At 41.2% G+C, this 27658-nt stretch overlaps 1 long non-coding RNA gene across 1 annotated transcript in view; it reads right to left on the bottom strand.

Annotated features, from left to right (window-relative positions):
- The window catches only part of LOC138759957 (uncharacterized), a 43526-nt gene that overhangs the window by 11755 nt on the left and 4113 nt on the right, over positions 1-27658 (bottom strand). Inside the window, exon 2 of the long non-coding RNA XR_011355271.1 lies at positions 4712-4885. This is a non-coding gene — a long non-coding RNA (uncharacterized lncRNA). The remainder of the gene's footprint in view (positions 1-4711; positions 4886-27658) is intronic.

Raw genomic sequence — 27658 nt, 5'->3', positions numbered from 1 at the left:
GATGTTTAAGGGTGAACACACAGAAGTAAAGTGGAGGAAGTTTAGGGACCACTTGTGCTGGGTTCAGGATAGGTTTGTCCACTGGGACAAAGAGAAAAATAGTAGGAAAAGGGAACAGTGGCTGACGAATTAGGTGAGGCAATTAGTAAAGATGAAGAAGGAAGCATACATTAGATATAGGAAGCAATAAACAGGAAAGGTTCATGAGAAATCTGTAGTAGCTAGGAAGGAGCTTAAGAAAGGACTTAGGAGAGCTTGAAGGGGGCATGAGAAGGACGTGGCATATAGGATTAAAGAGAACCCAAAGGTGTTCTATGCCTATGTGAAGAACAGAAGGATGATGAGAATGAAGGTGGGACTGCTAAGGGATAAAGGAGGAAACATGCCTGGAGGCAGAGGAGGTTGGGGAGGTCCTAAATGAACACTTTGCCTCAGTATTCACAAGAGAAAAGGACCTTGATCAGGGTGTGGTTAAAATAAAACTGGCCTGGGTGCTGGACAATGTGGAGGTTAAGGAAGTGGAAGTATTGGATTTTCCTAAAACCATCAAGATTGAAAGTCCCCGGGGCCAGACGCAATATACCCCAGGCTGCTGTGAGAAGTGAGAGAGCAGATAGTTTGGGCAGTAGCTATGATCTATGAATCCACTTTGGCTGCAGGGCAGGTGCTGAAGAATTGGAGAATGGCAAATGTAGTCCCCTTATTTAAAAATGGTCATAGTGAGAATCCTAGGAATTATAGACCCATTGAGTCTTATGACAGTGGTGTGCAAACTATCGGAGAAGATTCTTAAGGATAGGATCTATGAGTATTTGGAGACATACAGACTACTCAAGGCTAGTCAGTATGGCTTCATGAAGAGAAGGTCATGCCTCATGAGCCTAATTGAGTTTTCTGAAAAGGTAACAAAAGAAATTGATGAGGGTAGGGCAGTAGATGTGGTCTACCTGGATTTTAGCAAGGCATTTGATAAGATCCCCCATAAGAGACTCATCCAGTAGGTCACGAGGCATGGAATCAATGGAACGTTGGCTGTATGGATAAAAAAATGGCTTGTAGGAAGAAAGCAGAGAGTAGTAGTGGAAGGAAAGTATTCTGCCTGGAGGTTGCTGACTACTGGAGTACCACAAGGATCTGATCCGAGACACCAGCTTTTTGTGATTTTTATAAATGTCCTGGATGAAGAGACAGAAGGATGGGTCAGTAAATTTATGGATAACATGAAGGTTGGTGGAGTTATGGATGGAGCTGAAGGTTATTGAAGGTTACACTAGGATATGCAGAGTTGGGCAGAAAAGTGGCAGATGGAGTTCACTCCGGATAAGTGTAAGGCAATGCATTTTGGAAGGACTAACCAGAAGGCTTAATGGTTAATGGTTTAATGGTTGGTTACTTAAGAGTGTGGATGAACAAATGAACCTTGGGGTTCAAATCCATACATCCCTCAAGGTCACTGCACGTTGATAAGATCATTAAGAAGGCCTATGGGATGCTGGGTTTCATTAATAGGTGGAATGAGTTTCGGAGTAGAGAGGACATGTTGCAAATCTTCAAATCTTTGGTGAGACCACACTTAGAGTATTCTGTTTAGTTCTTGTCATCTCATTATAGGAAGGATGTGGAAGCTATGGAGAGGGTGCAGAGGAGATTTACCAGGATGTTGCCTGGATTGGAAAAAAAAACTCTTATGAGACAAGGGTAGTAGAACTGAGACTTTTCTTTTTGGAGCATAGAAGGATTTGAAAGATTTGATAGAGGTCTACAAGATTATGAGAGGCATAGATAGGGCAGGAATAGCAAACACCAGAGGACATATGTACAAAATTATGGGATGGAAGTTTAGAGGAGAAATTAGGGGTGTTTTTTAATGCAGAGAGTTGTGGGTGCTTAGAATGCCTTACCAGGGATGATGGTGGAAGGAAAAGCATTAGGGGAATTTAAGAGATTTTAGACTGGCACACTGGTGAAGGAAAAAATATTGGGTTATGGGGTAGGGGGGGGATTAGTATTTTTTTTAAGGAATATATGGTTCAGCGCAACATCACTGGCTGAAGGGCCTGTACTGTGCTGCAGTGTTCTATGTTCTATGTTCTAGTGATTTCGGACATTGGTTAGAAGTCAATAGCATTGGAGTCCTATACTGGCTAAAACAGGTAGAGATGAATTAGTGATCACAGTTTTCTCTTAAATGAAGCAATGGTGTCGTGATCACCATTAGTGACAATGGCTTATTTTTCCAAGGTTTATTTACCTAGTATGGTGAGATTCAAATATGTGACTCTACATCAATATGGGATGTTTTTTGGCACAAGTTTCATAAGAACCATCAAGCTACCCTAACCCAAAGGTGAAAATAAGTCAATATGATGCGCTGGTAGGAAATGGCACAATAAAATTGGGTGACATCTGCAATGTTCGCAAAGCATATCTATAAAAAATGTACTGTAAATAGGTCATAATCCCACTTTATAATGTACCCACACAAGGCAAATATGAAGCTTCCCCTGCTGGTGGAACGTGGCATAATTATTTTCTTAACTAGCTAGAAAGTTAATCTTTTCCTCTGATTGTAGTATTTTAATTCATTGCTCATGTTTCATTCGACAATTTTTTATTGCTTTTAAATATTTGCGATGGTGGTCATAGATGCGGAGTAATCCATTAGATGGGAAGAACATTAATTTGGCAATAACAATGGCCTTTGGCTATTTTAAGGGATCCATTATTTATCATCCTCTGCGTAAAAAAAAAATGCTCCTAATTAGTCGTGTACAGCAGACCAAGGTGAGTGTTGACAATTCCTCCTAGAAATGTAAAGTAAAAATTTACCCCAAAAATCATGCCTTTGATTTATTTGTAATTGGAAATAAATTCCCCAGGACAGGATCATATTTGAAAAGAAATATTGCAAGGAATCTAATCTGTAAAAATTCTCCACAAATCAACATCAAAAAGTTTGGAACTCAAAATGTGTCATCCAGAGAGCTGACGAAGTTGAGATAATTGTATGTTTAAAAATTGGAGTTTTACGTGCAAACTAAAGGCAGTAAGGTTCAAAACAAAGCAGGTAGATGGATTTAAGATTCTGATCATCCATGGTTTTATTGAAAAGCAAATGAAGCTGGGGGCATTCAATGGCTTTATCTTGTCCCTTTGGATAAATGTAAAATTCCTGAAACAAAAACTGAGTTACTGAGCTACCGAATCTCAATTAAACTTCCGAGGGAAATTTCTGTTAATGTTTTTTTCTTTCATTCCCAAAGCAATAATTTTTTGCATTCCTCTTGCTTAATTTGGCTGGTGTCCTCCTTCAAACAGTCTCTAGAATCTCAGACCCATAATAACCTCAAAGTCTGTGGCTTTATCCACTGCCAAATAGGTATTTATTGAGCTCCAGTTTAGAAAAGTTAATCAGTCTTTGCTACCAACTCCTTCCCTCACTCTAAACACAGTGGAGAGAAGCATCTCTTCAAACTTTTGGTCTTGATTGTGGTTTGCTCATTTTAATCTTCAGAATCAGAAGTTATTGTCATGAACAAGGCACAAAATTCAGTGTTTGGTGGCAGCAATCATAGTGCAAATGTTCATATAATCATCTTACAACATTACTATCAGAAAAATAAAAAATAATAATGCACAAAAAGTAAGGCAGTGTCTTTGGTTCATTGATTATTCAGGAATCTGATGGCAGTGGGGAGAAAGCTGTCCTTGTGCCGTTGAGTGCTCGTCTTTAGGCTCCTGTACCTTTTCACCGATGGTAGCAGGGTGAAGAGGGCATGGCCTGGGTGGTGGGGGTCTTTGAGGATAGAGGTTGCTTTTTTAAGACACCACCTCATGTAGATGTCCTCGAAGGAGTGAAGTCTGGTGCCTGTGATGTCATAGGCTGAGTTAACAACCCTCTGGAGTTCACCATGCTCTCCATGAACCTGTAGAAGTTTACAAGTCTTCGGTGACACACCAAAACTCCTCCGACACCACACAAAGTCTAGCCGCTGGCGAGCCTTCTTTGTGATTGCATCAAAATGGAGGCTCCAGGGCAGTTCCTTGGAGATGATGACAAAATCTTGTGGGTTCTGTGTGCTAACAGTATGAAATTTTTATTTAATATTCATATCAAATATAGCTTTCTGCATTTTAAAGTTTCACCTTTGCTTCAAATGCAGAAGATTTTTTTTTCAATCCAGAAGACAGCATGATTAAGAATCTGGCGAAATAAGGGTGAGACTCCCCTCATCTTGTCATATAATACATTGATCTCCCTTCAGTGCTGGGTCAAAGTTCAGGAACTACCTTGAGGGAGGACTTCCAGACCCAATACCACGGTGGACCCAAAGGCAGCTCACAGTTGTATTCCAAGAGCAAGTCAGGATGAACAATAGATTCCAGTGCTGTCAAAAATCCCCATATCTCATCATTTAATACCATAGAGGGATGTGCCCTCCACACTTAGCTGTGATCCTGGCAAAAAGGAATTCAGCTCCCTGATCCCCATCCCCATGCTGAAGACCACAAATTCCCACAGCTCTTAACATTTAGAAGATAATATAAAAAAGGGCTCATCGTTACATTTATTATTGAGCAAATGAAATGATGCACAATATAGTACTCTTAAAGGAGACTGCGCCAACAATGGTGTACAATTTTTGGTCATGTTAATGGGCTCTACAGTGAACTCATACCCAAATGGCACCCTGAGCATGAGCTCCATTACCTGAGAATTATTGATGGAATGTAGAATGGTTCGTGATAGAGACTGTCTCTGTCTCGCATCCTGCCCATCCCCCTGATCTGGCCTCATCTTCTCTTCCTCAGGTCTCAGATTAAATCGAATCTGTTCTGGCTGAACGATATCAGGAATCAACAGTCATCATGTTGATCACTAAACCTAAACAAAAAAATCAAAAAGTATGGGCGGTTGGGGTATAATGAACTCTGAAAATTATTTTGAAGTTCGTGGGAATTTTATACAGCTTTAATCAGGCAATACGGCAAAATCTCATCCTGCTGGAAAAAAGTTCCCCCTTCAATGTGCTGTTTGAGAACTAATTCTCAAAGTGTGGCCCACACCACTGTCTTGGACCCCTTCTCCAGTTGATGAAAATTAAAGATAATAGATCCAAACCTTCTGCAGAGATTCAGGGCTTCAAATGGATTGGAATACATGTCAAAAATCTCGTGAGGTCCTCATCATGCAAAGGAAGAATACGAGCAGCATTACCGAAAGCACCTGTCACAAGCAATTTCATCTGTTGTCCACAGGAAGGATCTGAATCATCATTTCCTCAGAATAGCTCCTGTCTCACCAGAGGCAATTGGTGAGGAATGTACAGGTGAGTCAGGGTTGATATGTGTCAGGTGATGTGCGCTTTAAAAAAAAGGCTGAAAACATAACCCCTTAATTGGCGCTGCAGCCTCAGTAAAAAGAACACAGTACGATCCGCATTGTTGCATAACGTTTAAGATTCAACTCAAATTTCAATCAAACCAATTCTTGCGCTTGGGTTAATTGAAAAGGATCCTTCAGCTGCTACCTTTTGAGTTACAACATTCATCATTGTCCTACTGGATTTTTCATTCCAAGAATTAGAATATTCAGTTAAATTAAACCCTGAATGTAAGAAGTCAGTATGTGCAACCATAATATTGCTGGGTACACACCACAAGGCATATTAAACAGTTCATAAATTATCAAACTACCTTTGAATCCACCCTCTCAGTTGTTCAAGATCATTTTTCATCACTCAATGTGATGCCCTGGCAAATGGGTGCTTATGTCGAGTGTCTAAAAAGTAGAACCTCCAAGTGTCTTTGGTACAAGGAACTAGCAGCCGGTAGTCACTTTGCTGAGAGAACTGAGGTCAGCATTTTAACCAGCTGCTGAAGATCCAGCTGCGCTGGATGGGTCACGTCTCCAGAATGCAGGACCATCGCCTTCCCAAGATCGTGTTATATGGCGAGCTCTCCACTGGCCACCGTGACAGAGGTGCACCAAAGAAAAGGTACAAGGACTGCCTAAAGAAATCTCTTGGTGCCTGCCACATTGACCACCGCCAGTGGGCTGATAACGCCTCAAACCGTGCATCTTGGTGCCTCACAGTTTGGCGGGCAGCAACCTCCTTTGAAGAAGACCGCAGAGCCCACCTCACTGACAAAAGGCAAAGGAGGAAAAACCCAACACCAAACCCCAACCAACCAATTTTCCCCTGCAGCCGCTGCAACCGTGTCTGCCTGTCCCGCATCGGACTTGTCAGCCACAAACGAGCCTGCAGCTGACGTGGACTTTTACCCCCTCCATAAATCTTCGTCCGCGAAGCCAAGCCAAAGAAGAAGAAATGGGAGTAAATGGACATGATGCAGGGACTTCATCAGAGAATAATACTAGATGAAATTCCCAGCTATAAAAAGGAGCCATATGTTTGATCGGTCTCTGGATATCAGCAATTAAAATATGCTCTTTTCGAGGAAAATCAGTGATGAACTCAAGGTTTGATCTTTGGTGTGGAAAATGTAATTGCAGTGGATTCTGGATTTTATTTTGTAATCCCGTGTCTTTTCTTCTCCTCACAAAGTTGCAGTTTTTGTCAGAGTGGTCATTTTATTATCTGAGCATCTGTGACTGCAGCATGAAGCCACAATGCGCTCACTGTTCACATGTTTTGTGTCATTGTCCATGGATATTGCTGATTCGTGTGCTTCATTGAGTGCTGGTGTATTTGTAGCACCAAACTCACATGGCTATTCTTCATGAGAGAGCCCACACAGCAAGCTACTCCAGCTGAGCCCACCACATCTACACCTGACATCTGCAGTTGTTATACTTTCCAGAAGGACTCACAGGAAAACTATTATATGTGGAACCCATTCCCCATCCCCAGTCCTGTAGGGCATTTGCAGTACTGCAACTGCTGTTCCAGCTGAAACGAGCTCTCTTAATAATAACCTGGAGATTATATGAGAACCTAGGCTGTCATTTGTTCATCTCAAGCCTTAACAACTATTTTCTGGTTTGGCCCCAGAGCGAAAGTCTTGTCATCTCTCCCCAGTGAATGAATTAGATCTTCTTTCAGCTTTGCTCCTTGTAGAGCTCATCGAAAGAACCATAGACTTGTTGATCCAAACCAAGGCTTTTATTAGCAAAAGACAGGAGCTCTTCACAGATGGCCGACCAGTCCGGAATGATCCGACCTGGCTAGGGACACAACCCTTTCAGGCCCAGACAGTAGGTGTGGCTAAGCTCTCAGCCAATCGCTGTAAGCACAGTCATTACACGCTAGATACTGTAACTATATACATTGGTCTGTACTATCACACTCCTTTATAATTAAAGCCTGTATTCACTGGGCTAAAGTCACCATTTTTGTCTAAAACAATCCTAAAATGTTGCATCTGTTCACATGAAATCCCATTAATTGCTAGGTTGGATTTATTTAATGAAGTAAAATGATCCCGGGTTCATGTCTAATCTATTTGATTTTGGAAGACCCCTGAAACATCATAAAGTTGTGAACCTGAACTTTCTTCAATGCAGTGGTAAACAGAGCCAGAACAAGACAAGAAATCCCAAGCAGTCTGGAATGGATCCACCCCCTGATCCTAGACTTCTTCTTTGGCCTGGTTTCGTGGACGAAGATTTATTGAGGGGTGAATGTCCACGTTAGCTGCAGGCTCGTTTGTGGCTGACAAGTCCGATGCGGGACAGGCAGACACGGTTGCAGCGGTTGCAGGGGAAAATTGGTTGGTTGGGGTTGGGTGTTGGGTTTTTCCTCCTTTGTCTTTTGTCAGTGAGGTGGGCTCTGCGGTCTTCTTCGAAGGAGGTTGCTGCCCACCAAACTGTGAGACGCCAAGATGCACAGTTTGAGGCGAGATCAGCCCACTGGCGGTGGTCAATGTGGCAGGCACCAAGAGATTTCTTTAGGCAGTCCTTGTACCTCTTCTTTGGTGCACCTCTGTCACGGTGGCCAGTGGAGAGCTCGCCATATAACACGATCTTGGGAAGGCGATGGTCCTCCATTCTGGAGACGTGACCTACCCAGCGCAGTTGGATCTTCAGCAGTGTGGATTCGATGCTGTCGTCCTCTGCCATCTCGAGTACTTTGATGTTAGGGATGAAGTCGCTCCAATGAATGTTGAGGATGGAGCAGAGACAATGCTGGTGGAAGCGTTCTAGGAGCCGTAGCTGATGCCGGTAGAGGACCCATGATTCGGAGCCGAACAGGAGTGTGGGTATGACAACGGCTCTGTATACGCTAATCTTTGTGAGGTTTTTCAGTCGGTTGTTTTTCCAGACTCTTTTGTGCAGTCCTAGACTTATCAACAGAAGGCAAAACCAGCCAATTCAGTTTTAAGAACTGTTTCTAAATTTGCCAAATGCATCTTTTCATCACTGATTTACTCCCGTCCTCTCCTGAGGCACCAACCTTTCTGCAGTACAGTTATCACACTTTGTTTGCCCCTCAGTCTATCATCAAGACACTGAATACCAATAGAACACTCAGTGACCAGAATAAAACCATGCAAAATCTTAGACATGTTCAAGGATTTATATTTCCATAACTGAGAGCCAGTCAAATCCACACCATCAGATTTCTCTTCCTAATATTCAGCCAAAGATGTAGAGTTGGTCCCAAGTTGTTGCAACAAATTACTTCCTTCCGGATGATACTCATTATTAATTTTGTAATCTTAGGATCAGGAACCAATTGTGATGTTCCCGTGCTCCCTAACTCGGATGACTGAACAGATCCCGCACAGGGACTCTAAACTGAGATGTTCTTGAAATGAATTTACGCAGCCTCTTCCTAATGATGCAAAGACATGTGATACTTGACACCATGGGACTGGGTATTGAGATAACCCAGTCGCAGAATCAGTGGGCTTTTATGGTTCACTCATAGTACTGGCAAGATCCTGAAGCTATTTACACATATGAGCTGAGGCGTTATGTTGAGTTCAATATAGTGCTTAACAGAGGGAGTGATAGTCAGTCGAAAGAGTTGCCTTTTGGTTCAATGTTTAAACAGAAGGCTTTTTTGGGAGCATGTGAAGATTGCTTGACACTATTTCAGAGAAGTGGAGAGAAAATATTTGGAGAGGAAACATCAATCAACATCACAAAACTAGACAATCTAGTTACCTTCATTTTCCTTTTCATCAGACTTCGATATGTACAATTTCATTGTCACTTTTCTGACATGACATTAGCGAAGACTATTCAGAAGTACATCATTGGTTGTAAAAGTTCTTTTTTATTCACTCGTGGCATGTGGATATCACGAGCATGGCCAATATTTATTATCAGAATTCTTTTCAATGAACAGAGCTATATAAATGCAAATTCTTCCTGCTTTTTTGTTCTTTAAATAAATGACTTATTTCCAGATAATTTACTATTTCTATAAGTTTGTGTTGTTAAAAAAAATGGTCTGATGACCTTCTGAGAAGATCCAATATGAAGAATTTTGCTTCGGTTTTAATAAGTAATCTCCTGCTCCCACCTTTCACAGTGATCTGACAAAGTTGCTGTGACATTTCACTGCTGCAACATTAAGATGATCACAATTGAACGATCATTGCAGTTGGTCAAGGATTATGCAACACTGAATGAGAGGTCTTGAACCGTTGGAGATCTGAGCTATTTTATTGTGGAACCAGCAATTTTTTTGTCAAAAGAATTCTGACAGCAGCTAATGAAATCAGATCCTGAAATGTCCAATGTTCAATTTTCTCTTTATAAATAATTAGTGCAAAGGGACATAATGTTCTCTAGTTATTCAACAAATAAGCTATGCTGGGCTAGGTTGAGTCAACCTATCCCAAAATCTCCTTGTTCATTCTCCAATCAAATCTGTTCATTTTTGTGAGAGCTTGAATTTAGTTGCTGCAGTCGGCTTTAGGCCCCTTACCCAAATTAATACCATCACCTCTTACTCCCCAATATCGAGGGGTGTGGTCCAAAAGTCTCCACATGCCTAGTGCAAAAAGCATCAAGCTCTGTTACGATATCCTTGTCCAGCCCATTGACGGTGAATGAACTCTATCTTCTCCTGGATGCATGATCAACCTTGATTTTATTTGCTCCACCATGGATGGTGATGACTTCAACTGGCAGGACCTAAACCTGACACTAGACTCAACTCCTCCTTTAAAATTCATGTTAAAATGTATCCGCCTGATCAAGACTTATATTGCCTGTTTTTATGTCACCCTAATGGTTTGATGCAAAATACTCCTGGAATATTATGCATCTTTGGAATATTAAGGGCATTGTGTAATGCAAGGTGAAAAGTAAATCACAAAAATCTTTTGACATCGTAGTTGAAGCTCAACAGGTCAAACTGTGTCCTTTATGTAGCAAAGGTAAAGATACATAACCGACATTTCGGCTTGAGCACTTCATCAAAGTATGGGAAAATGCTGGCAATCGCCTAAACAAAACAGTTGGGGGGGGGGGGGGAAGAAAGGGGGGTGGCAAGGTGATTTTGTTAATGTTGTTTCCAGAGTTGACTAGCTAAATGGTCTGTGTTCATTTATAAAAGATGCCTATTTCCTGTGGTCAGCAAGGGTTATCAGTATCTGTGGGGCCACATGTTATGGTGCTGCAGGATAATGGGATGGCAAAGAATTCATCTGAAAGAAGCAGACTATAACAATGGCTTTTACCTGTCTGAACTCTGATAAATGGCAAACAAATTGCAAGAAGAAATTATGAGCCTGCCACTAAGAATCTCCATTAAAGCAGGCACTGACACTGAGGAGTTTAGAAGTTGCTGTTTCTTTTATTCTCAGTTTGGGATAATGCAATGACTGGTAGTGATCACTGACACCATGAGACTGGGTCAAATTGGGCTTGAATGCAAGCGCACATTCTATTTACTCTGATGTTCCCATCTTTCATCAGCGACAGTTGCCATCCTCTGCCCCAGAGTGAATGGTCAAGCACTGCCCATAGTCAAGGCAGTTTGGTAAACAGACAGTCCTGTGTGGCATGCTGCTGTTTACTTTACTAATTTACGGGAGGAGGGGATATATAAAAAGCACTTTAATTTGCTTTAACGAAATGTTAGGAAAGCTGGAACGATTAGCAATCAATCACACTGTCGACCGAGGGGCTGCCCACCCACTGTGCCTGCTAATCAACAGCCTCCGTGAGATCTATTATTGATAGACTTTGGAGGAGCAGCTAATTAACTCCTGCACTCACGGTAAGCATTATTCCCTCTTCCAGCTGGAGAAAGAGTACTCAAATGGTTGTTGGCATTAGTTTGTGGGGGTAGGGAGAAGGGAGGGCAAATCCTTTGCCTGCCATATTTGGAGGAAATGCTGATTTAATTGCATAATTACAATGAACAACCAGATGACCAAGGCAATCGCCAATGCTGAGATACTAAATTACATTTAGCCTTGCTAAATGCCTAGCTGTGCTTGTTAGGCATATCAGGACCTGAATGTGAGTCTTTGTTTCTGCTTGGATGACACAGATCTGGAAGAAAGGTATTTCTCTATTGGTATTTCAATATCTAGTAGCTTTTCCATAGAGTCTCTTTTCTTTTTTGACTCATTTTCTGTGATCTCTTTATTTCCCAAAGTATATGTTACTTGCAAATTTCTTTTCCAGCACATTGATATGTAGCCATTTTCAATACAAGCTATATTTTTTCAATTTCCATAAACATGACATAAATTTTCCTTTACCTATATTTCTTGAGCAAACAGTGTAGGATTTATCTTTGAGTTCCGATTCACTGATTTTCAAGATGTTCTGTGCAGGATGCTGACTCATTAACTCATAGTAAAAGTTGCTCTCCAGCAACAACTTCAATCTGGAAAATGGCAAGTCAAGCTTCAGGAAATGTTCAGCATCAGCCTGGTCTTGTCTCTCCTTCACCACGGACAGATAGAACTTCACGCACAGTGACATTTGGCGTACAGGTAACCAGGATCTACGAGCAACTTGATGGAGCCCGCACTCAAGGATGGCTGTCAGTTCAAAGACAACATTCAATGCATGTTTTCCCCTATTGACTGAAGACACAATCTATTTTTTGATCTCCAGTTAAATGTGATCACAACTCAGGAAGGCAGCCAAGAGGCAAGGTGCCGACTTATACTATCCCAGTGACTTCAGGAGGCTCATACCCGTGATGGAGCCAATATAAAGTCATGAAATATGTAACAGGCCCTTTGGTCCAACTTGTCCATGCTGACCAAGTTCATCCGATATGCCTACATTTGTTCCAAACCCTTTTAAACCCTTGCAATCCATATATCTGTCCAATGTATTCTGAACATCATAATTGTACCCGTTTATATCACTTCCACTGAGAGCTCATTCCAGAAACAGACCACCTTCTGAGTTAAAAAGATGCCCATTATGTCTCTCTTCCCTCTCACTTTAAATCTATGCACTCTAGGTCTAGAATTGTCCATGCTGGGAAAATGACTATCTTGGGACAATGAAAGCAGGAGATAACAGTGTAAATTTCTTTTTCCAATGAAAATGAAGAGCTCATTTACAAAACATCACCCATTTTAGAATCACCAACAATCGTAAGTTTGTTGAACTAAAGTCTTTGATCATCTGCACCACTTAAAACTGTTAAAAAGTGTCACTGCTGGCTTCCTGATTTAAATTTCGATTGCTATTTCATTTCAATTATTTTCATTCTACTGTGTGTTTAACCTTTAATTACATATAACACTTCCTGGGATCAACTGAATGAATCAATTACTTTTCTCTTTATTAAAAAAAGAATTGCTCCTCTGTTCACGAAAGACCTCTATTAAAATGAGATACTACATTTTAAATATGCTTAAATAAAACAAATGCAAGTCCTCAGAAATATAGGTTTGATCAAAAGGTGACTGGCATATACCAACAAGCTGCAATCTGCTCTGTGAATTCATGTGGCTGTACATTAATTTAACATTTCAAGGGGTTAAAAGAATATGTTTATTGTTTACAAGTGATTCAGTTTTATGGATCTAAAGGGGAGTTGGTTGCCTTTATAGTTTTAAAGCTATGCTAACCTGTGAAAGAAACAGATGCTATTTTTTTTCAACCAGAATTCACAAATGTGAGGCCACACACCAGAACCAATAACAGCTTGTCAGACCAACCACTAGAAAGGAGAAATCCTTTCTCTACCTTTATTCAACAGTTAATCACAACCAAAATTAAACTACGATATCAATTATTCATTTTAAAGATATGATCAGTTCAGAATTCATCAGTTTTTCTTTGCTGGCTCAGGCCACCCAACATTACAGAAAAGCATGGTTAACATAGTCGTTAGCACACCACTATTACTGTTCAAATGTCTTGGGTTCAAATCCACCCTAGGAGTTTGTACATTCTCCCCATGACTGCATGGGTTTCGCTGGGTGCTCTGGCTTCCTCCGACCTTCCAAAAACGTACAGAGTTGATTGGTTCATTAGTCACACGGGTGTAATTTGGGCGATGAGGACTCGGCAGCCAGAAGGGCCTGTTACTATACTATGTCTGTAAACCATTTTAGATGCCAGAAATATGAACTAGAAGTAGGATATGCTGAGGGTACTCAGCTGGTCAGGTCGCACCCATGGAGATTTCAGACAATCACCTTTTCCTGTTTGCATCAGAACTGTCCTGTTGCTGAGCATTTCTAGCATTCACACATCACTCACTCTACAACAATTTTCCCAGTTTGGATGAAGATTCATTGATCCATCACATTATATATCGGATTCTCTCTCCTCAGATGTTCCTGACCTGCTGAGGATCCCCATAATTTCCTGTTTTTATTTCAGTAAATACCCCTGTTTACATCCTTTATTTTCCCCCACAGACTTCAGCCAGATACACAATTTTTTTTTTTAAAACCCAGCAAATACAGTAAAACACCTGGTATCTGGCACTGAAGGGGATTGGTGGATTCTGGATAAATGCATTTTCCGTCTGCTTGAGATTGTGAGTTGTGATTGGTGAATTGATGACGAGACATGCCAATTTTAAACATGTATTATTTACTTATTTATTTCCTACTTGCTTGAGGCTTCTGGATAACAGGGGATTTACTGTACATTAATTTTAAGTTCCTGCAGGAATCAACAAGCAAAAGGGTAGCTCAGCTGTGGCATATTAATTTGTGGGGTTATGTGTTTTGTCACACAGAGTAATTTATCTGGTGTGGAGCTAATAACTTTGGCGTAGGGAATCCAGATGGTTAATATTTTTTAGACCTTTTGCTGCAAGATTTTTCTTTGTGGTTGAATTTTTGCTTGGCTAAAATTCTCACATGCCTGATGTTGAATCTTTCAGGTCCTGGTAAAGCAACTCCCAATTTTTTTTTTTTTTTAAGAAATTCACCTTTGATTTTAAATCTTTTTCTGGGTTCATCCCATTCCTCCAACTGTGTAAATGACTAAGGTGTTTGCTCTTCTCTAATTCTGACAACCCCGTCACTCCAAATGTAATTGGTCCATCACTCTATCTCTCAGACTCTTAAAATCGACCTCTCTGACTAAAGGTTTGATTATTTGCCAAAACATCTAATGTGACTTTCACATCGACTTTTAAAGTGCCTGGAATATTTTGCTAATTTGCACAAATTAAAGTTTCTCTTCCTTTTCCACATTATTCAATTAATAGGACAATCAATTCGCTGCATGGATTCTGACTCAATGCTGTGGCATATTCTAATCAATTCTCCCACAAATCTTTGCACAAATTCACCTCTGGAGGATCACAAAGTGTCATGGTGTGATTTTTAATCGCATCTATGAGCAAGATTGGATAAAAACTGGATCAGTCATTGTTTTGAAAAATGGAAAGATTTTCCCAAAAAAAACACCATTGAAACTGAACCTCATCCTCTTGCTATTTTCAAACTGACTCTCACCTATCTTGACACTTGAAAATTCAGTAAAATAGCAGAGGTTATTGAGACACAATGCTTGCATTGAATCCATTAGCTAACTGGCATTTTCATTCCCCTCTGCTTGGATTAATCACTCCCTTCCCACCCCCCTATTTTCCTTCTGGCCCCCATCCCTCCTTTCTTAAATCAGTTGGGGTCTCTGTAATGGAGCAATAACAGACTAAAAATAGGGGGTCAGTCATTCAGGAGAGAGATTAGAAGAAAGTTTGTCACCCAAAGAGTAAAGAATCTTTGAAATTAGCTCTCTGAGAGCTGGAGGCTCAGTCACTGAGAAGAGTCAAGAAAGTGATGAATTTTGTGGATATGAACAGAATTAAGGGGTGTAGGAAATAGCAAAGAGGCAAAAACTCTGCCATGATGTTAGTAAATGAAGGAGAGGGAAGAGGGGCTGAATAGTCTACCACTTCTATTTCTTACTTCACTGATGCTGAAGGTTCCACTCTTGCTTTCTCTTTTTGCTGCAGACATAAGAGACGAGATGCTCAGCAGATCAGGCAGCATCTATGGAGAGGCAACATTTTGGGTTGGGATCTTTCTCGAGATCCTGCCTACTCATGGTTATTGTTTAATGCTGTCATGAGAACTGTTGTAGTAGATTGAATGTTTGGGAGGCTTCTGTTCCTTTTCTACTTTCCCATATCTTGAGAAAAGTCCCAGCATATTTTGGCTCTCCTTGTAATTCAAGCCCATCAATCCCAGTAGCACTCTTGAGAATTGTTTTTTGCACCCTTGCCAGTGATATTATATTTTTCCTACAGCTCAATGACCAGAACTGCAAACAATACTCCAAGAATGGTCTTGCCAACGTCTCGTACAGTTGGGCCATGACATCCCAGCTCTTGTTCTCAATATCCTGACCATGAAGGCAAGACTGCCAAACGTCTTCTTTATCACCTTATCACTTGCATTGAACGAAGTAACGTACCCATAGGTCTTTCTGTTCTGCACAATAAGCCTAACGTAATAGAGTGAAACAAGACAATTCGGTCCAGGCAGAACAAGTAGCAAGAAGGTGACAGGATCAATGATCACCTTTTCAGATGTCATAGGCAAGTGGCATTTTCAGGCCCGACACAACATGATGTAAAAGGTAATCAACAGGAGAAGCAACCAGTTTGGAAATTCGAATCAGGGAGTAACATCCAACTGGAAACAGATGGATGGGTAGTGACAGCACATGAGAAACTGAGGCAGAGAAAAGAGATAGAGAGTGACAGAGGAAGAGAGACAGAGAAATAAAACAGAGAAACTAAGTGGGCTTCACAATGACCGCTGCTGATCCATGAATTACAGCAGGTGGAAGAAAGAATGTTTTCGATTTTTGTCCCATCAAGAAGTGTTTCCTATCTGCTGAACAGTGTAACCAAACACTCAAGGTAAGGAATAACACACGAGAGTCTGCAGATACCGTGATTGAAGTAGAAACACAATGCTGGAGAAACTCAGCAGGTCAAACAGCGTGTTTTATATAGCAAAGATAACTATATATAACCTTGAGCCCTTCATCAGGGCATGAGAAAAATGTAGGCAGACGCCCAACCAAAATAATGGGGGGAGGAGCATAAGTCCCACAGGCAGGAGGTAATAAATGGATGAGGGAGGGAGGGCTCACGAGCAAACAGGGGGAGGAAGAGTGCCTTTGTAAATGGATAGGGAAGGGGTGGAGAGCTGGAGGAAAGAAGACAGAGCAATGGGGAAGAGAGAGAGAGAGAGAAAAAAAAATGGGGAGTGGGTTAGCAGAATCCAGAGAAGTCAATGTTAATGCCATCCCGTTAGAGAATGTCTGGACAGTAAATTGGGTGTTGCTCCTCCAATTTACAGGTGGTCTTGGTTTGACAGTACATGAGGCCATGGCAGACAAGTCAGCGTGGGATTGAGGGATAGAATCAAATTGAAATGACAGGGAGCTCCCTGTCACTGATGTGGTCAGAGTGAAGGAGTCCTTCCATCCCTTCTTAACTCCCTCCCTGGACCTTAAACTTTTTTAAATTTTATTTTGAAGTTCATTTCCAGGTCTTTTGTTTATCACATGAATATAAAGTTATAAATTGCATAATCACAAATATTAATGATTTAACCATCAATAAAGTCCTCCAAGTTGCTTTGCTTCTTTACTTGCTGCAACTGGATAAAGGAATGAATATTTTGCCCTGGGGATTCATCCAGTCCAAAATTCTTGATTCTTACACAATGCCATGGCATAGATTGAAGTAAAATAATTAAATTATATACTATTGAATTTTGTAGCATATCGAGCACTCAGTCAATAATGTTTAACAAACCTACAGAGGCCTGATTATCCTGACGGGGGTCATTTATTTCATGAACCATTTCTTGGTAAGTTGTTATATTTAACACTCACAGTCACAAGGTCCTTGCTAATGTATTTTTTTCTGACCCTGCTCATGTCACTGCTGCTGAGAATTGGCCAGTGTGTTAAGTCAGACACTTGTGTGGCTCAAACTAGCACAGACTGTAAGGATTAGTCTCTCCACCACTTTAGCTCTGGAAGGCTTAACATAATACAAGTTGGAGGTGCTTTCTCTCCTCTTTTTATTCCAGTGAGTATATGACCTCAATTAAGTTACTACTTTGTTTCATCAGTCTTTCTATTCAATACTTGACAGAATGGTCTTGTATAAAAACGGAGTATCCCCAAGTCTCCCATGCACCATCTCTCTCTCTCTCTTTCCTTCAGCTCTGCATTCACTGAGCCACCTCCTGCCCTTTCCTCCTTTTCATGTCCAATTATGGCATTTTGCCAGTTCATCTGCACTCTTCCCCTGCCCCCTTCTTCCCTCCTTCTCTAGCTTTTTTATCTAGACACCCACCTGCTTTCTGCTCATTCCTCAAAGAAGCCTGAAACATTGGCTTTATACCTTTACTGTCCAAAACCTGTTGGTCATTCACCACATGGAGAAGTTGATCCTGGAATGCTGCTAACTGGCACATTCCAGGCTGCAGTAGAGCGTGCTGAGGGGTGCGCTGTGACTTGGCATGGCCAATGTGAGGGCGCAGTGGAGAAGGGCTTGTTCCGTCACTGGCATGGAGGGGCTAAGACCAAGGGGATGCCCCTCAAATAACATGGGGAGTAATGGCAAGGTGCCACAGTGGTGGCAATGGTGGAAATAGAAATGAATGTAACAATGTACAGTGATGGAAATGTATGGATATAAAACTAAGGGTGGGAAGAGACTTTGACCAGATTTCTTTTTGTAAATAACTTATTGTGAAAAATGTCTATTTTTGGTTAAAAATAAAGTGTATCTTTACCTCCTGTGATCTGCTGTGTTCCTCCAGCATTTTTGTGTTTTTACTACGATCACAGCGTCTTCAGACTTTCATGTTTCCCTGAAGGAAAGCACAATTAGTTGCTACCAAAACTGTTTTGTTCTGCTTCACAGGAAGATAGTCAGAAACAGATGGAAGTTTAGGAAGGCTGAAAGTAAAGGGTATATTCAGAGGTCTTTGAAGAATACTTGAAGAGATTCAAATGTGGACTTGCTGTGGACTTCTGCCATCTACAGAGCACCAAGTTGTTGCCCACGTACTAAAGCATTATAGTGAAAGTAAGTGCCAACTATTACCAAGATGGGTGTCATCAGTAATTCAGCAAAACCAATTACTAATATAGTGAAATAGCTCAAGATGCTTCTCAAAGCTAATCATAATTTTTTATGTGGACCAGCATAAATTCACAAGGAGGGGAAATTACCATAGACTCAGTCATGGAGAAAGGCCTGATGGAGCATTCAAGAGGAGGCCAAGAGAGACTGAGCTGGATAGAAAGCATAAAATGTTGGAAGCATTCAGTAGACAGGCAGCATTGATGGAAACAGTAACAGAGTTCCATTTTCAGCTCAGGGACCCTTTGTCAATTCTGACAAAGAGTTTTCAACACGAGCCATAAATTCTGTTACATCATTTTATGTTTTACTTTCAAAAGGCTAGAAATGGAGAAGTGCAAAATACCTTGCAGCATTGTAAGATAGAGATTATATGGGGAAGGAAGAACACGGCCTGCAGAAACATATGAAAGAAAAAATGAATGTGTTTAATTTTAATGATACAGCATGGCAGAAGGCCCTTCTGGCCCATTTAACCCATGCCACATAATTACCCTACAATACCCATACTTATTGGAAGGTGGGAGTAAACCAGAGCACCCAGAGAAACCCACACAGACATGGGGAGAATGTACAAACGCCTTAAAGACAGTGCCAGATTCAAACTCAAGACGTTGACACTGTAATACTGTTGTGCTAACCGCTACACTAACCGTGCTGCCCAATTTTATTTTTAATTAAAGCATTGCTTAACCATAAGTCAATTTGGTTCAGCAAATGCAAGAGTTTTGGAACAGAACTTACTGAATCATAGAGCACAGAAACAGGTCACTCATCTCAATTCGTCCACATTAACCAGTTGCCACCCTTCAGTATTAACCCCATTTCCCAGTACTTGGTTCTCTTTGCTTAGATATTCAAGTGGTCATCTAGACACTTCTTGAATATGACCCAGCTTCAACCACCTTTCAGACAGTACTCTTATACTCTTAAGGTGAAGAAGGTCCCCATAAAATCCTCTCAAGCACCCTTCCCCTTATGGGTCTATGTCCTCCAGTTTTATCTTCTCCAATGTGGCTATAAGTAGAACACAGGCAGCAACATTTTAGAATAGGATCATAACCGGTGACTATAAATTTCCCTGTAGATGACTGGTGGAATCTAATTTGGGGGAGAGGATAGTAGGTAGAAGGAGACAAAAGGAAGAATGTATGTTATCTTTTCTTTCTTCTTTGGCTTGGCTTCGCAGATGAAGATTAATGGAGGGGTTTGTCCACATCCGCTGCAGGCTCGTTGGTGACTGACAAGTCTGATGCGGGACAGGCAGGCACAGTTGCAGCGGTTGCAAGGGAAAATTGGTTGGTTGGGGTGGGGGGTTGGGTTTTTCCTCCTTTGCCTTTTGTCAGTGAGGTGGGCTCTGCGGTCTTCTTCAAAGGAGGTTGCTGCCCGCTGAACTGTGAGGCGCCAGATGCACAGTTGGAGGCGATATCAGCCCACTGGCGGTGGTCAATGTGGCAGGCACCAAGAGATTTCTTTAAGCAGTCCTTGTACCTCTTCTTTGGTGCACCTCTGTCTCGGTGGCCAGTGGAGAGCTCGCCATATAACACGATCTTGGGAAGGCGAAGGTCCGCCATTCTGGAGACGTGACCCACCCAGTGCAGTTGGGTCTTTAGCAGCGTGGATTCAAAGCTTGCGGACTCTGCCAGCTCGAGTACTTAAATGTTGGTGATGAAGTCACTCCAATGAATGTTGAGGATGGAGCGGAGACAGCGCTGATGGAAGCGTTCTAGGAGCCATAGGTGATGCCGGTACGGTTATAGGATTAGTATAAATGGATGAATGATGGCTGTCACAGACTTCAAGGGCTGAAAGGCCTGTTTATGTGCTGTGTGGCATTTCTCCAGTGACTCTGTGTTTCCTTCAGATTTGATGAAGGTTTATACATTTTTTGACTTCTTGTAAAGCTTTTGGTCTCGAGCCTCAATGAAATGTAGAATCTGAGATTCACTATGGTCAGCAAGATGCAAATTTTCCTGAAGCCTTAGCTCTTCACAATTCTCCAAGTACCTGTAAAACTGTATGCTCAGGCTCTAGTCACTTGTCTCTCTCATAAATCCCTCCCCCTCCCTCCACCTTTAATGTTTGAGTTCTCATCTGCACTTTGGGTAAACTGTTTTCCAAATGGGGAGAAAATTAAAAATTCCCAGATACAAAGAGACTTGGGAGTGCTCGTGCAGGATTCCTTGAAGATAAACTTGCAGGCCGAGTCGGCAATGAAGACGACAAATGAAATGCAGGCATTCATTTCAAGAGGAATAGAATAGGAAGGGATGTGATGTTGAGGCTTTACTAGCCGGTGGTGAGACCTCACTCGGAGTATTGCGAGCATTTTTAGGCACCTCGTTTAAGAAAGAATGTGCTAATATTAGAGAGAGTTCAGAGGAGGCTCACAAGGATGATTCCAAGAAATAGGGGCTATCATATAAGGAATGTTTAACTGTTCTAGGCCTGTACTCATTGGAATTTAGGAGTACATCTAGCAGAGTGGGGTGTGGTGGTGGGGGTGGGAATCTTATTGAAACATTTCGAGTGTTGAAAGACATGGACAGAGTAGATATAAAAAGTTTTTTCCCCCAGAGTGGGAGGGTCTAGGACAAGAGGACACAACTTCAAGATTGAAGGGCATCAACTTAGAGCAGAGATGCGGAAGAATTTCTTTAGACAGCGGATGGTGCATCTGTGGAGTTTGTTGCCACATGCGGTTGTGAAGGCCAAGTCATTGGGTGTAGTTAAGGAAGAGATTGATATATTCTTGATTAGCAGGACATCAAAGGTAATGGGGAGAAAGCCAGACAGTGGGGCTAAGTGGGAAAATGGATCAGCTCATAATTGAATGGTGGCCTATTCTCAATAGGCTGAATAGCCTATTTCGGCTCCTATGTCTTATGGTCTTACGGCCATGGAATTTGGATCATTCTATAGCTTTGCTTCCACTTACTTATATTTCTTTTCAAACTCACACTGTTAACTATCTATTCACTTTACTCACTCATCTACTTCTGCTCAATATGGTCCTTCCGATCTGTGCAAAAACTTTGAGAACAATAATGATGCCATTATCTCTAAAAAATAAATAAGCATATTTTCTCTCTTAATGAATGTCTCTTCTCTCTCATTGCCTTTCCTTGTCTCCAGCAACACAAAAGCAAAAATCTGTCATCCCCAAGAACTTGAAAAAATAGCTTCCTTTCTTTTGGTTATTTCTCTCTTTCCTGTTCCAACAAGGTAAAGTTCCACTTCTAGTAAATATTTTGGAGAGATTATAATCATGTTAGAAAGACTGTACTCTTGCTAATTACAATTTACTGGTAGTAATGTGAGAGAAAAAGCCAAACATGGCACTCCCATTACCTTTCTCTTTCATAATGCACGATCATTTCAACCACCAGGCATAGGAATTCTAAACTGGCTCAGAGTGCCTGCAGCTAAATCCATGACAAAATTGGGTGCTTATTTCCCACCTAATTCAGCATAGATCGATTCCATAATCTCTCTGGTGCCACTAGGTTGGACTCTGATTATACAAAATCTTGAAATTTGCCACTGCCATTGGTGTAGTGTGAATGGTTCATTGTTCCAGGTCAAGGTAGTGGTATGGCACAGCCTGCCTGTCAAGCCACTTCTTCCTTGTGTGTGCCATGTGATAACATCTACAGTATTATATTTATCTATTACCTTTATGTCCTGATGTACTCCATCCCTAGACATACACACCACTAGATAACTGATAATAGTTGTTATACGAGTGCTTTAACAAGAAAATAGCTCTATTAATCACATCTGTCACTGCTTTGTTCAAATGTGGGAATCTTGCCTTTCCTTTCCATCATTAACTCACACCTCGATCTAAATGAAGAATTCAAATGTTTCTTTATTCTTCTGTGATCCCTTATACAGAATTGTAAATGCTCCTCTTGATTGGCTTTAAAGCTCTTCGAGAGAAAATTTTGGTTTTCCTATTATTTTTCAGACATTTCTGAATAGTTTTTAACATGGATCAAAACTTTTGAATATTGTTAAGTGTGAACTGTTAGACCAAACTGTTATTATTGCTTTGACCCTAATGTACATTACAGATTTTAATTTGTTCTGATCCCTTGATGCCACCCTATTCTATTTAAAGCTGATCTCGACTCCCTTCTCCTGAAATACCAATCCACAACCCAAAGCTCTCAAAGAAAAACTTGTTCTTTCTTTGTGTACCCTTGACTACATCTTTCCTGCGTCATCAATACACAAGCCATCCAATATTGTTCCCGGTCCACCCTCAGGAGCCTTCATAAAGTCTTCTGTGGCTGAGAAAGCTGCTTATTCCCCACGTTACCCACAATAACCTCTCAACCACCCTTCAGAACATGAAACATTCCATTTTGTTTGACAGTCTTTCTTTTTTATTGCAAAGTTTTGTACCACTGTTTTTGTTTTATCTTCATGGGGGGACGGGAATATATATATATTTGTACAGAGCTTAATTGGAATAAGTTACTTAGTTGTCCATAAAATAATCTCATGTTGTGCATGAAGAACTTCCTCATGTCTGATGCCTTGAGGGCTTGCAAAAAAATTGTGACCCAGTATTTCTTCATCGGTCTTGCATCTAGCTCATCCCCATTTTGTTCTCCATCTATTTTCAATCCCTCCTCAACTATCCAACTCTGGAGCTCTGTATACATCTGCTGTCTCTCTGTATTTTTCTGGCTTATCAGTCTGTATACATTAATTCTTTCTCTCCCTTTTTCAATACCAGTGCACCTATTGATTCTCTCTCTCCAATCTATCAATCTGCATTTCTGCCTCTACACATTTATCTACATTGCCCATCCATCCCCTTTGTTTCAAGCTATTCTTTCACTGTATTTATCTTCTTTTTCTGTAGCATCATTTTGTTCTTTTTCCCCCTATATTGATCTATCTCTTCTGAAAAGCTGTTTTTTTTCCCCCCATTTCTTTCTTTCCAACTCCAAATAAACACCTTTAATTAGTTTCTTCTCTCCAATAGATAAGCATTTCTCTTTCAAAAGGACACACCTTTAGCCTCTTGCCCTCTGTCAAACTGAACTATCTTTTTTGACTTTCTATAGAACTGGACTTACACACTTTTATAATGTGCCTTCTGATTATACTCAGTATGATCCTATTGACATTCCTCTTGCCATCTCACCATGGTCCCTGGGAACTCCTGCTATTTGATAGGAGTGAAACCAGTTGAAAAACAATCTTCATTTGACTGAACTTGCAGAGTCCCTCCTAGTCCACATTATTTTCTGCAGGAAAGGCAAACTTATGTTTATTAATGAGGTGGACCACACACAAAATACATTTTGAGATTCTAAAGCTCAACCTTATCTGAAGAGGGTAGCAATAAATCTTATATGATTGCTATCTCAATGGGTTTTGTTTTCCAAAAGAGTGAGGGTGCAACACTTTCTGTGGAATTTAGAAGACCTCACTCAATGTCCCATAATGTGCAGTGCACAGTATCGCCCTCCCCACCTCATACACAATTCCTCCTGAACGCTGGCACCTATCCAGCTTTGAATAGTCCTCCCAACTCAAGAGGTTACAATTCCTCTCCAGTGGTCTATATTTATCCTCTATATATCACCATCAAATTTCTTGGGTTTTTTTTGCTGAAGTTTCTTTCTTTTATCAAGATGAGAGATGAACTGGAGCACTTTACAGGCATCTGGTGCACATTGAAAGCAACTCCCAGGTCTGGAACACTTTGGTCAGTTAAAAACAAATTCTACCAATACACCAATCCTTCAAATAACACTGAATGAGTTACAGCTTCTGTTTCATGTCCAAGAAATCAAACTTCCCTTAATTTGGAAAGAAGCAGAAAGCTCTATCAGTTCAAACTCTCAGGGTTGAAATGTATAATGAAAAGTCCTACCTAGTTTCGCAGTTCAGTCACTGAAAAATGACATCTGCGTCAGTGTGACACTAATCCAGTTCCCATAGCATCACCCAGTATCTTTCCAGAGATTAGCAACATGGTTATCAATTTAACACCAATTCCACAGCCAATTGCTCAATATGGTTTCACCGAGTTATTATCTCATCTAATTCACCAGTTTACACAGGATGCTAAAGATTAATTTTACTAATGATGGAATGTGGGCATCATTGTCAAGGCCAAGGTTTAATGACATTCCCTTAGTAGCCATGGAAACGAATTATTTGTTTGAGCATTCTAGAAGGTGAGCAAATCTGAAATACATTTGGGACAGATTTGGTATGGATAGCAGATTTCCTGTCCCTGAAGGACGTTAGGGGACTAAATAGGATTTTACGTCAATCTCGTAGTTTCATGACCACTTTCAAAGCATTCAACATCATTAACAAATTGTCGTAAACTGTTACATAGGAGCACAGTTTTGCCAATCATGGGACATGTGCTCAAACTTAGGAGGTGAGGAAGGGGTGATTTAGGTACAACTACTACATATGGAAACAATTATGATTGAGACAGACAATCGGGGGTTGGAAACAAATTACATGAGCCAGTTCAAGATGGAATTCAATAGTTCTCTTACAAAACAAGTAACTAAAAACTACAAATTCATCACATTGCCTACCACATCCATCATCTACAAGGAATATACAGTATATGGTATTACATTTTGGGCTGAACATTAACAGAAAACGCTCATCAAGCCTAAGGAACCATATTTCAGGGCAATGACAGTTTCTCACTATAGTCACCTTATAAGTTAAATAATTGGTTCCAAGAATTCTGTCAGTTTGTTATTAATATCCAAGAAACAGCAACTATTTGAAAACATTATATTGCTGGCTTCAATGAGCAACCATTTCCAAATGTGTTGATTCCCTATTCACTCTAGAGCATTTCATAGTGAGCAGTTATCTTCCGAAATGTGTCAAGCAAGAATTTCTGAATCTAAGGCCTCAGTAAAGTGTTGCCCAAATACGTGCAATAGTTCTGAACATTCAGACATCAATAACGATGTCCATTTAGATTGAGGAGGAGCAAAGGAAGTCAAACACAACCTTGACTAACAAAAGAGTTAACACTGAATAAAAGTTGCTGGGTTTCAGATATTCTTTGAATCTGATTGCTAAGCGTTCTTGATTGTGTGAGTTCCGTGGAAAGCTGGGGATGCTTGTTTAGGCACCATCTGAGTTGGCCAGGTTACAGGAAAGTTAAAGGTTGAACAGGTATAGCAGGAAGGTGCCACTGAACTGTCATATCAGCCTGACCAGAAAGGATATATTTTGTGAGGTTTCTGAGGCAGTTTGTTACGTCACTGAAGACTCTCATAAACTTCTACATGTGTAGCATAGAGAGCATTCTGGCTGGTTGCATCGCTGTCTGGTATGAAGGCGCCAACTCTCAGGACAAGAATAAACTGCAGAGGGTTGTTAACTCGCCCTGCGACATCACAGGCACCCCGACTTGACTCCATCGAGGACATCTACATGAGGCTGTGTTTTAAAAAAGCAACCTCTATCCTCAAAGACCCCCATCACCCAGGCCATATGCCCTCTTCACTCTGCTACCATCAGGAAGAAGGTACAGGAGCCTAAAGACAAGCACTCAGTGGCACATGGACAGCTTCTTCCCCACTGCTATCAGCTTCCTGAATAATTAATGAACCAAAGACACTGCCTTAATTTTTGTGCAGTATTATTATTATTTTTTTTTTTTTTTTTTAAACAGTATTGTTGTAAGATGGTTATCATATGCAGGTTTGCTCCTGATGCTGCTGCAAGACACTGAATTTCTTGGCTTGTTCATGACAATAAGGCCAACATGGCCTGTTTCAGCTCTGTAAATGGTTATTTGGTTGCTGCATCTACAGGTTCCTCCCCTTCAGTAATGTCCTCGAAAAATAAACAATAACATTACAGAAAGTTAACCCTCCTCCCCAAGTTTACAGATAAAACTTCTGGCCAGGGGGACTCTTACTAAGCAGGGATAAGGAGACACTAAGAGAATCACCCTAAGAGCGCATGGCATCAACCAGTTCTTCATCTTGGGTGGCACCATTGCTGTTTCACACAACTTTATTTAAACACTATGAGCAAAGTACAACCAAGGCCCCCCGATGGCTAAATATTTGCTCTCATCTTCACCAAAGGTTTATGTGTTACTTTAGAGAACATTTACTTTTACAACTTTAAACTTGTGTATTTTTTGTCTTTTATTTCACTCTTATCTAGTTATTTATTTATCTATTTTCTATCTGATTATTTATTCCTCCTCCCCCTCCCCCTCCTCCCCCTCCCCCCTCCCCCTCCTCCCCTCCCCTCCCCCTCCTCCCCCTCCCCCTCCCCCTCCCCCTCCTCCCCCTCCCCCTCCTCCTCCCCCTCCCCCTCCCCCTCCCCCTCCTCCTCCTCCTCCTCCCCCTCCCCCTCCTCCTCCTCCTCCTCCTCCTCCCCTCCCCCTTTTTTTTTGCCAGTTCCTTGAGGCTGTCAATTGCTTGAATTCTGGATACCAATGGTTTCACTGTATAAAGCATTAATTGCATTCATTTATTAAAAATCAAGATGCATTAGCTCTTTCACATAAATCTGTATTGATTGTACATTTTTTACATATATATTCATGATTATCCAACTGCACGAAAACCAACAAGGTCAGGTCAGATACAGCAATGAGCTCTCTGAACCCTTCTCCGTTAACAATGGCGTGAAGCAAGGCTGTGTTCTCGCACCAACCCTCTTTTCAATCTTCTTCAGCATGATGCTGAACCAAGCCATGAAAGACCCCAACAATGAAGACGCTGTTTACATCCGGTACCGCACGGATGGCAGTCTCTTCAATCTGAGGCGCCTGCAAGCTCACACCAAGACACAAGAGAAACTTGTGCGTGAACTACTCTTTGCAGACGATGCCACTTTAGTTGCCCATTCAGAGCCAGCTTTTCAGCGCTTGACGTCCTGCTTTGCAGAAACTGCCAAAATGTTAGGCCTGGAAGTCAGCCTGAAGAAAACTGAGGTCCTCCATCAGCCAGCTCCCCACCATGACTACCAGCCCCCCCACATCTCCATCGGGCACACAAAACTCAAAACGGTCAACCAATTTACCTATCTCGGCTGCACCATTTCATCAGATGCAAGGATCGACAATGAGATAGACAACAGACTCG

The sequence above is a fragment of the Narcine bancroftii genome, chromosome 4, assembly GCF_036971445.1.
Source record: "Narcine bancroftii isolate sNarBan1 chromosome 4, sNarBan1.hap1, whole genome shotgun sequence".
In the NCBI taxonomy this organism is placed as follows: Eukaryota; Metazoa; Chordata; class Chondrichthyes; order Torpediniformes; family Narcinidae; genus Narcine; species Narcine bancroftii.
Note: the sequence above shows the minus strand (reverse complement) of the source record. Positions and strands in the feature narration are given on the sequence as shown.